The following is a 10,386-nucleotide window of genomic DNA, read 5'->3' on the forward strand; positions in this document are numbered from 1 at the left end:
CTTTTAAATTGGACATGGCAAAAGCCTACGGTCGGGTTGAGTGGAGTTTTTTGGAAGTTGTCCTGTTCCGCATGGGTTTCAAAGGATTTTTTGTTAATCTCGTGATGCGATGTGTTCGTTCTGTTAGTTTTGAGATATTAATTAATGGTCACCCGACAACACTTTCACTCCAGACAAAGGACTCCGTCAAGGAGATCCCCTCTCTCCTTACCTCTTTCTTTTTTGTGCAGAGAGTTTCTCTTGTTTACTCAGGAAAGCAGAAACTCAAAACTTGCTTCATGGTGCTCGACTTTGCTCTACCGCTCCGTCTGTGTCACACTTATTCTTTGCAGATGACTCCATCATTTTTGGAAGGACGATCCCCCAAGAAATTGATACCATTAAGCATATTCTCTCTATCTATGAAGCGGCATCGGGACAAAAGGTTAACTTGGACAAATCTGACATCACCTTTAGCCGAAAAGTACCCTTAGCAGTGGCAGAGGAACTCGCGACCAGACTTGGGGTCCGACAACCTGAGACACATGGCATTTATTTGGGGATCCCAAGTACTATTGGCCGATCAAAAAATGAAGTTTTCCAAATATTGGAAGATAGAGTGAAGAAGAAGTGCAAAAACTGGAAACATCGATCCCTTTCAGCAGCTGGGAAGTGTGTTCTAATCAAAACTGTTGTCCAAGCCATTCCAGTATACCTGATGAGTTGCTTCTTGATTCCGGAACAAATGTGCCAGCGTCTTAACTCACACGCTGCACAGTTTGTTTTGGGGCAAAAGCATTGTGAGAAACGTATACATTGGAGGAACTGGAAGGCCTTCTACCGATCAAAAACTGAATGAGGATTAGGATTCCGCGACTTATCATGTTTCAACCGTGCTCTTTTGGCAAAACAAGTTTGGAGACTCATTACCCAGTCGGACTCTCTTCTGGCGCAATCTCTAAAAGCCCGCTACTACCTTCAGTTGGATATCCTCCAAGCAACTAAAGCCCATAATCCATCTTTCTCTTGGAGAAGCTTAGTTGCTGGTATGGCTATCCTACGCGATGGTTTGGTGTGGGGGATTGGAGATGGGAGATCTATTAGAGTGGGCCTTGATCGATGGATTCCATCCTCTTATAATCTCAAACCTTCTGCTGCTCTTGATGAGGAAACAACACACCTTCATGTGGCGGATTTCTTTAAAGACAACGAGAAAGATTGGGATTTGGGCAAGCTGAATCACGTTTTTCCCAAGACTGACATCCAAAAAATTGTCTCCATCCCCTTATGCTCTTTCTTAAATCAAGACTGGAGATTTTGGCCCTACTTGAAAACTGGCGTTTACACTGTCAAATCAGGTTATGCTGTTGCACTAAGGATAACAAACGTTGATGGTGCCTCCTGGTTAGGTGATCGCCAACAGCTGTGGAAATGGCTTTGGAACCTTAAAGTTAGAGGATGCTCTGCCAATTAAATGCGCTTTAAGACGTCAGGGGCTGGACATTGAGCCGATCTGCTCAAGATGTGGCGAAGCTGAGGAAACTCTTGCGGACGCTCTCCGGGATTGCGGTTGGGTGACCTTCTTCTGGGCAGCCTTACCCTTGAGACTTTTTGCGGGCGCGACTGATAGAACTCAACCTTTATCTCACTGGATTGCTGAGATTCAGATAATCAACTCCGATGAAGCTCATCGACTTTTTCTAACACTGTTGTGGACAGTTTGGTACGCCCGCAATTTGCTGCTTTTCCAGCATCAAGAACTCTCCCACCACTAGTGTTTTCATCTTGCTCTTAAACATCTCCCTGCTACTGCAGCGATCAGGTCCCCTACTCCGATGGTTTCTTGCTCATCTTCAGGGGATCACCTGACTGATTTTTGGAAAGTCCAATGTGATGCAGCCTTCGATCAGAATCGAGGAGTGGGTTTGGGCATCTACATCACTAACGCTTCCAAGAATTGTGTGGGGGGGGTTGTCTTAAATTCTGTGTTGTGACTCTAAATGATGAAGCTGCTGAATGTCTTGCCTTAAAAGAAGGAGTGATGAGGGAGAAAGCTTTACAAGGGAAGAACATCATTCTTGAAACCTGATAGATCTCTCGTTGGAGGAATCATCCAAGATATCAAGAACATCCTCCTCACCTTCGATCAAGTAAAATTCAGTTGGACTAGACGAATAGCTAACACCACTGTTGATTGTTTAGCCAAGTTTGCTTTGCTCCATTTAAAAAATGTCTTTTGTAAGGGCTCTGCCCAACTCTATTTGCTTCCCAATTATGGGCTAATATATTTGTTCTTTGGGGCTAAAAAAAAAAAATGACGATTTGATTTTAGCAAATCAAATCTTACAAAGTTAGCCATGAGATTTGATATACTATTCATAAATAATTTAAATACAAACAAATCCTTTTGTAATCATATCTCGTCCAATATACACGAATTCAACATGATTTAATATAATTAAGCATTTCATTTGTTGTTACAACTTACAAATACAAATACATTCATTTGGTTTGCTTAATAATTGATAAATATATTTTTGGATGTATACTTCAACTTCGATGAGTTCCTAAACGCCAGCGTAAATCCGGAGACATCAATAATAGTCAGTGTAATTCCATTTTCAATTGCAGAATGCAATATGTTTCGTCGCCTTGGGTTTTTTTTTTTTTTTTGCTTATTTTTTATTATCCTTTTTTATTATTTTGTTGTGCATTTTTTGCTTATGATTAAAACATTAATTGCTTTGAAACTAATAATATATAGTGTTGTTTCCGTCGAGTATCCTCAACACTTTGGAGAAATGAGTAAATACTTTTAAATTAAGTGCTTATTACTTGATTTTTAATTGCTAACTACATCACAATTCAGTGCTAAATACTTTCTTGGTTTGCATGAAAGTATTTAACACTTAAAGAATTTCAACAAATAACAACTTAAAAAATCATTATGTATAACACTTAAAATTATTTTGTTTTAGCTCAATATATTGTGTTGATAGAGTTATAATTAGCAATTAAAACTAAGTGCTTACTTAATTGTGTTGTAATTAGCAATTAAAGAGATTGCGTTGATAGAGAAAATATATTTCCATTTTTAAACTAAGTGCTTATTACTTGATTTTTAATTGCTAATTATGTAACAATTCAGTGCTAAATACTTTCTTGGCTTGCATGAAAGTCTAGTATTTTGCTCTAGTATGCTTGGTTTTCTCATGTTTATTTGTTTGGGGTTAGGGTCTTTGCTCAAACTTTACGTGCTCTTTGTAGAAGCTTGGAGGTTGTGGGTGGGGTTTTCTTCCCATGCATGCATTTTAAGAAGTCGTGGTGTGGCTGGGGGTGGTCTGTTTACTGGTGTTTTCTTTCATTTTTTCCTTGGTTTTGTGTTCTCGGGTCATGTTGGTGGGTCTTTTGGCGGGGCGATGGTCAGGCCGGAGCTCTGCTCTTGTTTCCCACTCATGCGCCTGATGTCTGTCCTTGGACGGGTATTCTTTTTCCTTTTCGGAATTTTCCCCTATGGGTTCTTTTTCCTTTTCGGAATTTTTCCCTATGGGTTTTTTCCGGAAAGGTTTTGATGAGGCCTGGTCCTCAGTTTACTGCTCTGTGTATTCGATGGGTTTCCCGTAGGTTTCTTTTTCTTTCTTTTTCTTAATAAAATTCTATTTCAGCAGCAGGCTTGCATGAAATGTAATACCCCGATTTTTCTCAATAGAATATTTTAATAGAAATTTTAAATTTTAGTTTATTCCGGAGAAAAAGAAATTTGATGTATATATATATTCGTTTTAAATTCCAACAAAGAAGTTTTCAAAAGTTTTACTAAATTAAGATTTTATTGGTGTGTGTTTAACGTTGTTATGCGATTACGTGAATTTATTTACACGAATTAGATATGAATACTTTTGAGTTAGTATCACTTGAACCTTTCAACGTATATTTTATTTCAAACTAGTATGATTTTTATACATTTTCGGGCTAATATGCATTTTTTTTTCAAAAGCCCATTAGTTGATATGAGCAAAGGCCCAATTCCTTTTTGTGCAAGGGAAAAAGAAATCTTAGATATTTTGGCAGTGATGGTTTAATTATCTAAATTTTGTTTATGAGAAATGCCTCTTTCTTATAAACACTTGTAAAAATGCCCTTTTTCACTATGAAAAAGGGCATTTTTACAAGTGTTTATAAGAAAAGGGCATTTTTGCCTATTAATGAAAAAGGCATTTTTACAAGTGTTTATAAGAAAAGGGCATTTTTGCCTATTAACACTTCTAAAGGCCACATTTCTCTTTACCCTCCATAAATTCCCTACTCTTTTACCCCAAATACCATTCCCGTTCGCACCCTTTACTGCAGAAACACCCATCACCAGTCGTCCTCATTTCCTCCCAATCATTCGGGTCATATATCTCACTCCAATATTATCTTCCACAAACAAAGCAAGAAATAGAGGTTCTGGCTCCATTACTCACTTTCCTTTTTGTCTTTCTCATCAAATCAGACCTTAAGCATAATATATATACGTTTTTGCAGAAAACTCAAAACAGTCACACCACTCAGTTTATTCAAAGCCAGAGCCACAGAACCACCAAGGTTTCACCTTTAACTTCATAGCTCCAGATCATCTAATCTATTTACTACTCTTTGATCTGCTACTACTTGGTTATCTGATTAATCTTAACGACACACACAACCAGCGAAAATCATCACAGACACCATCAAACTTGTGCTTTGACATTTGAACAGAAAACATACCCCAAGGACTTCATAATTGATATATATATATACTCTTCAATTCGCATCTATACTTTATATAAGCAGAGAGAATACATTTATACTTTGAGCTGGACTTTTGTGAAGGAATTGAAGAAACACAGAGAAGAACGAACCCTTTAATTTTGATAAAACTTCAGTCTTTACAGCTCCGATCTTGCTGCGTTTAATTCTTGTTGTGCGTGTTAGTGTGGCGTGAGTTCAGTCAGGGCTAGGAGGGGTTGAAGCAGGGAGAGCGGCGACAGAGGCTGAAGGGCTGCTGCTGTCCGGATCGAAGGAGAAGGGGGCGGCGACAATTTTTGCCGTTCGCCGTGGGAATAGAGAGGGAGACGGGATCGTTGATGGTGAGGATCGGAAAACGGCGGAGGCTGCTGCCCGTTCCGATGAGAGAACGAGGGAGATGGAGATGGTGGAGGGCGGCGGTGACAGCGGGCCTGGTGGCTGATGCTGTTGTCGCCGGACGAGAGTAGGGCGGCGATTCTCGCCGTGAATCGAGGGTGAAGCGGTGGCAGCCGTTGCTTGTTGTCGAGTGACAGGAAAGGGAGGGGATTTCAGAGAGACTTAGGAGGAAGGTTTTTGAAATTTGGGGGGGAATTGTGGGTGAAGGGTCTGAGAAGAAAAAGAGACGGAGGAAGGGGTGGCGCCGGTCTGAGGAAGTAACGGTGACGGCCACCGGTGCTGGCTGTGCAGCGACAGTCGTGGCTGTGCAGTGCGGCGGAGAAAGGAGACAGATGGAGAGGGACGGGCGAAGGAGAAGGATAGAGAGAGATGAGGGCGGCTGTGGTGATTACCGGAGACGCGCCGCCGGATTCGTGGGAGGCGGCAGACGGCGTGGAGACGAAAAAATGGGAAGGATGGTTTATGGAGTTTGAGCGTAAGAGAGAGAAAGGAGATTGGCTGCGTGAAGAAGATGAGAGAAATTGGGTGGAGTTTATTTTGGGCTCATTTTGGGCTATTGCAATTAATTAAAACTTGGGCTTGTTTATTTGCTTTGTTGGGCATATATTAATTTGAGTAATGGGCTTGCTTAATTATTAAGCAATGCGGCTGCATTATAATTTTATATGCATATAATTATGCGAATTATATGTATGAGAATATACTATGTTTTTGAAAAGAAAATATTTATGTATTGAAATCATTTTTTGTTAGTTAAAAGTTTTATCAAAAGTTAAGCAAGGGTATTATTGGTGTCCTGAGATGAAAATTTATTTTCAAGTTTATAAAGTGAGTTTTAAAACCCGGGCATAGCGAATCAAAACTTAGTAGCCTTGCTTTGCTATTATCTAAGCTTAGTATCACGAGACCTATTAAGATTAGATTATCTTGTAGGCTCAGTTGACCAAGAAGATTAGCATTGCTTTTACAAAAGGAGTTACGTTTGACTTCGGACTTTATCCAATCAAGGTGGGCTTTATTTTTCAGTAATGTATGTGGAATTAATAATCTATGTTATCAATGAAAAGGTAAATATGATTTATTCATGTTTAAATGATTTATTTATGCTATATGTGGAAAGGATGAGAATGGTTTGAATGTAAAAATGGTTGAATATGAGAATGGTTTCACCTATGGATACACCTATGGCTACACCAATGGTTTGAATGTAAAAATGGTTGAATGTGAGAATGGTTTCACCTATGGCTACACCTATGGATACACCTATGGCTACACCCATGGTTTCACTACGAATGAATCTATGGATGTCAATTATGAATGGTTACAACTATGAATGTATTGTGTGGTTATGATATGAAGGTGTTTTTAACATGCTTTAATGTATTTTATTTTAAGTCTTGTTCTATGAGATTAGCAAGCGTTTAAAGTTGTCATGAAGAGTCAAGCAAGCGGCAATGCCCACTGAGTATTTTAGTACTCAGCCCGAATATTCTCAATGCGGCGAATATTCTTACACCGCTAATAACTTGTCAGCCCGAATATTTAAAGTTATGTGATTCTCTCGGATTCTTGTCGGATTCGCACCCGATTCGCCACGTGGCGTATCTTTTAAACCAATTTATAAAAATAAACCGGATTCACAAATTCCATAGGCGAAATTCACGTATCTCGTGCACTAAAGGCCTACACAAGGTTATTTTGATAATTTTATTTTCAGTTATGACTTATATATTGGACTAATAATATTTGAATCGTTATATTGTTGCTCAATTAACTTATATAATTGAAAATGCTTAACTTTTGGGTAAAATAAAATGTAAATTACATATAATTAATTTAAGAAAATTTAAATTGTACATATTTTATAAGCATTATATATCATAAAATTTTAATAATTAGATGTATCATTGCCAAATCGCACCCTATAATTTTTAAAAATCCGTATCCCCGTACTCGTATCGTATCGCCCCCGCATTCGCACCTCCGTACCTATGCAACATAGCTATGGACTTACTCATAGCTAAAAATACGTTAATTATATCAAGTAAACAATCGTTATTCGAATTTTGCAATTACAACACAATATGTAAACGTTGCAATGACATTATCTTGATTTTTTCATGATTTTTGTTCGACTCTATTTTTTCAGTACCAAGAAATAGATACAAAACCCATTTATTAAGGCTGGATTTTATATTTAAAAAATTAATTAAGTTAATACAACAATGTATCATCCCTAACAAAATCACGCAAGCCTCGCCTCGCCGAGGAAGCCCAACATAGGAGCAATCGAACTTCAATTACTTATATTATTATTATTATTATTATTATTATTATTATTATTATTATTATTATTATTATTATTATTATTATTATTATTATTATTAAGTGGAAATCTGGGCGAAAGTTGCAGACAACTAATAGTGAACCGACTCGAGACCGGTTCGGTCTGGGTTCGAACCACCAACAATATATTTTTTCCGCCTGTTTTGCACTTAATTTTCAGATTTAAAACATACTCCCTCCGTCCCAATAAATGTGGCTACTTTCTTTTGGCACGGAGATTAAGAAATTGATAGTTATGTTTTAATTGTGTGGCCCCACTATTATTAAATGTTTTAATTAATGAAATTAAAGAAGTGGCTTCATCTTCTTTGGACGACCGAGCCACCGCCTCTCAAGCTCCGGCGACCGCAGCAGGGCCACAACCACCGCGTCCCTCTCTCATCTCCGACGACCGCAACCTCCCTCTCTAACCTTCCATCTCCTCTCCCCTACTCTAGTCGGAACGACGACAGAGCCGCCGCCTCTCAAGCTCCGGGGACCGCAGCAGGGCCACGGTCGCTGCCCTCGTTCCTTCTTCCCCTCTCATTTCATATCTGCTTCTCAGTAACCGCCGCCCGCATATGAGCGGCGGCGCCACCACCTACAAACCCTAGATCCCCAAATTCAGCCCCCCAATTGCCTTCAATTTCAGAACAACAACAGCCCAAACCAGACAACAACAACAACAACCTTCTACCCCATTAGACACACACACATCAATATTCACGACGACCTCTGCTCCTTCGCCCCTAACGGCGTCGCCTGCGACTGCTTCTCCAAAACCAGACACCCAAACCAGATGCGAGAGGGAAAATCGGCGACGGTCGCGGCGGCAAAGCCCTAACCCCAAATCGGCGACGGAGGCAAATAGCAAACCCGAGCCGCCGACGAGGTGGGCGGCGGAGCCTTCAAAAAGAGAGAGAGAGAGATTTGCTTCAGTGAGGGTGTTGTGTTTTTGGAGGGAGAAGACGTGAGAGACGAGAGAGGGAGTTGAGAGGGTGACGGGCGAGGGGTGGCCGGCGGTCGTGGCTGACGGCGGTGCTCTCCGCCGAGGAAAAAGGGGGCGGCGTCGGTCTGCGATTGTGTGTGTTGAGCCCGTGGGTGAACGAGAGGTGAGAGAGAGGTGAGTGAGAGAGGATTTAATTAGAGAGCCCTAATTTTAATTAAGCCCAATTAATTAAATACTAATATTTCTACTTTTAAAAAGTGGCCACTTTTAGTGAGACAAACCAAAATAGAAAGGTGACAACATTTATTGGGACGGAGGGTTAAATTTAAGATACTTACTGCATAATTTATTTTTAATGAAAAGACTAGGGGTGGGACGGTACGATACGTCTTTGTTTTCTTCCACTTTCCGTCAATAAAATTTTAGTTCAGTAGATATTTGCATATTTTTTAATCAAACTAGTACATCCACCCGCGCGATGCGCGACGAACATCACCTATACATTGCACGGCCAGCAAGCATTATTTTTAAATAATATTTTAAATAAAAGAACATACATATAAGACAATGCGGGTAAGTAAATGAAATCAAATTATAATTAAATGCTAAAATCAAATAAGAGTTCTATATGTACCGCCGATATGGCAATATTCATTATTTTCATTTACTATCAATAAATAGTAATACATAAAATAATAAAATTTTAGTTTAAAAAAATAATTTACCTTCTATTGTATCATTTAAATCTGAAAGAGATTATAGGTCAAATAACTCTTCATTTGTTAAATCAATAAATTCTGAGTTTCTGACACGTCACTGTTTCTTTTACATATGAAGTACCACATTTATTTATGCTATTTCTTGAATAATAAATAAATGAAGAAAATTGTTTGTGACATGATTCGTCATGTGTTAAATTAATAATTTATGGAATTTGATTACTCCCTTCACATGTAATTTGAGGTTGTTAATTTCTCTTATTCGTCAATGCAAAATATCTATTTGGATAGTGGGGTATATCAAACTAAATTGGGGTGAATGTAACTATGTAAGAAACCAATAAAAAGTGGTCATTATTCTCTTCAAATATATATATATATATATATATATATATATATATATATATATATATAAAATCAAAATATAAGAAATATGTAAAATATTAGTATACACTTATTTATTATAAATATCAATTTTAATGTAATTAAATATTTTGAAATACACAAATGAGTTAAAATTAAATAAATTTAAACAATGCAATGATATTATATATATATATATATAATTTAATTTAATAATCAATTATTTTTAAAAAAAAATTGTTACACCCAAAGAAAGGAAAAACACACTCATACTCTAACCTTCTAGGTGACTCGAACCCCTGACCTATTAGTTGGAAGAGAAGCGTCTTACCAACAGATTGCGCTTCATCTTCTTAATAATCAATTTGATAAACAAAAGAAAGCAATAAATATGATTATAATATAAATAAATATATTTTTTGGACACACATGTAGATAAAAAAATGAAATAAATGATTTTAGAAGTTATTGTATTTTTTATTTTTATTTTGAGGAAGATTTTAGAAATTATTGTATTACTATAACTATTATGTCTTAAATGTATAAATATCGTCTTATTATATTAACATAACTAATATTTTTAAAGATAATTATGAGTAACAATTATTAATAAAATAATTGTGATATAAATGTAAATGTTGACATATGCATGAAAAGTGGACTACAACTACGGCCAATCCCCTTTCCAAATTTGAATACTAATTTAGATGACAAGTTCACTATAAGCTTTATTAAAATTAAAATAAATTTGGATATTCATGGGATACAACCACGGCCCATTCATTTTTCCGAAAACTCTCAAGCCCATTCGTCTATTTCATTTACCATTAGCCCTCGTATATATATCCTTGTGCAGTTACTTTAATTTTAAAACACTATTACCTA

General features: G+C 37.5%; 1 long non-coding RNA gene across 1 annotated transcript; it reads left to right on the top strand.

Moving 5' to 3' along the window:
* The first annotated feature begins 4,276 nt into the window (after nt 1–4,276).
* On the top strand, nt 4,277–5,308 carry LOC131022559 (uncharacterized). Its single transcript, XR_009101336.1, has 3 exons — nt 4,277–4,425; nt 4,507–4,566; nt 4,936–5,308. It is a non-coding gene; the product is annotated as an uncharacterized LOC131022559 (long non-coding RNA).
* Nucleotides 5,309–10,386: the final 5,078 nt, after the last annotated feature.

Source organism: Salvia miltiorrhiza, chromosome 4 (assembly GCF_028751815.1).
Source record: "Salvia miltiorrhiza cultivar Shanhuang (shh) chromosome 4, IMPLAD_Smil_shh, whole genome shotgun sequence".
Lineage (NCBI taxonomy): Eukaryota > Viridiplantae > Streptophyta > Magnoliopsida > Lamiales > Lamiaceae > Salvia > Salvia miltiorrhiza.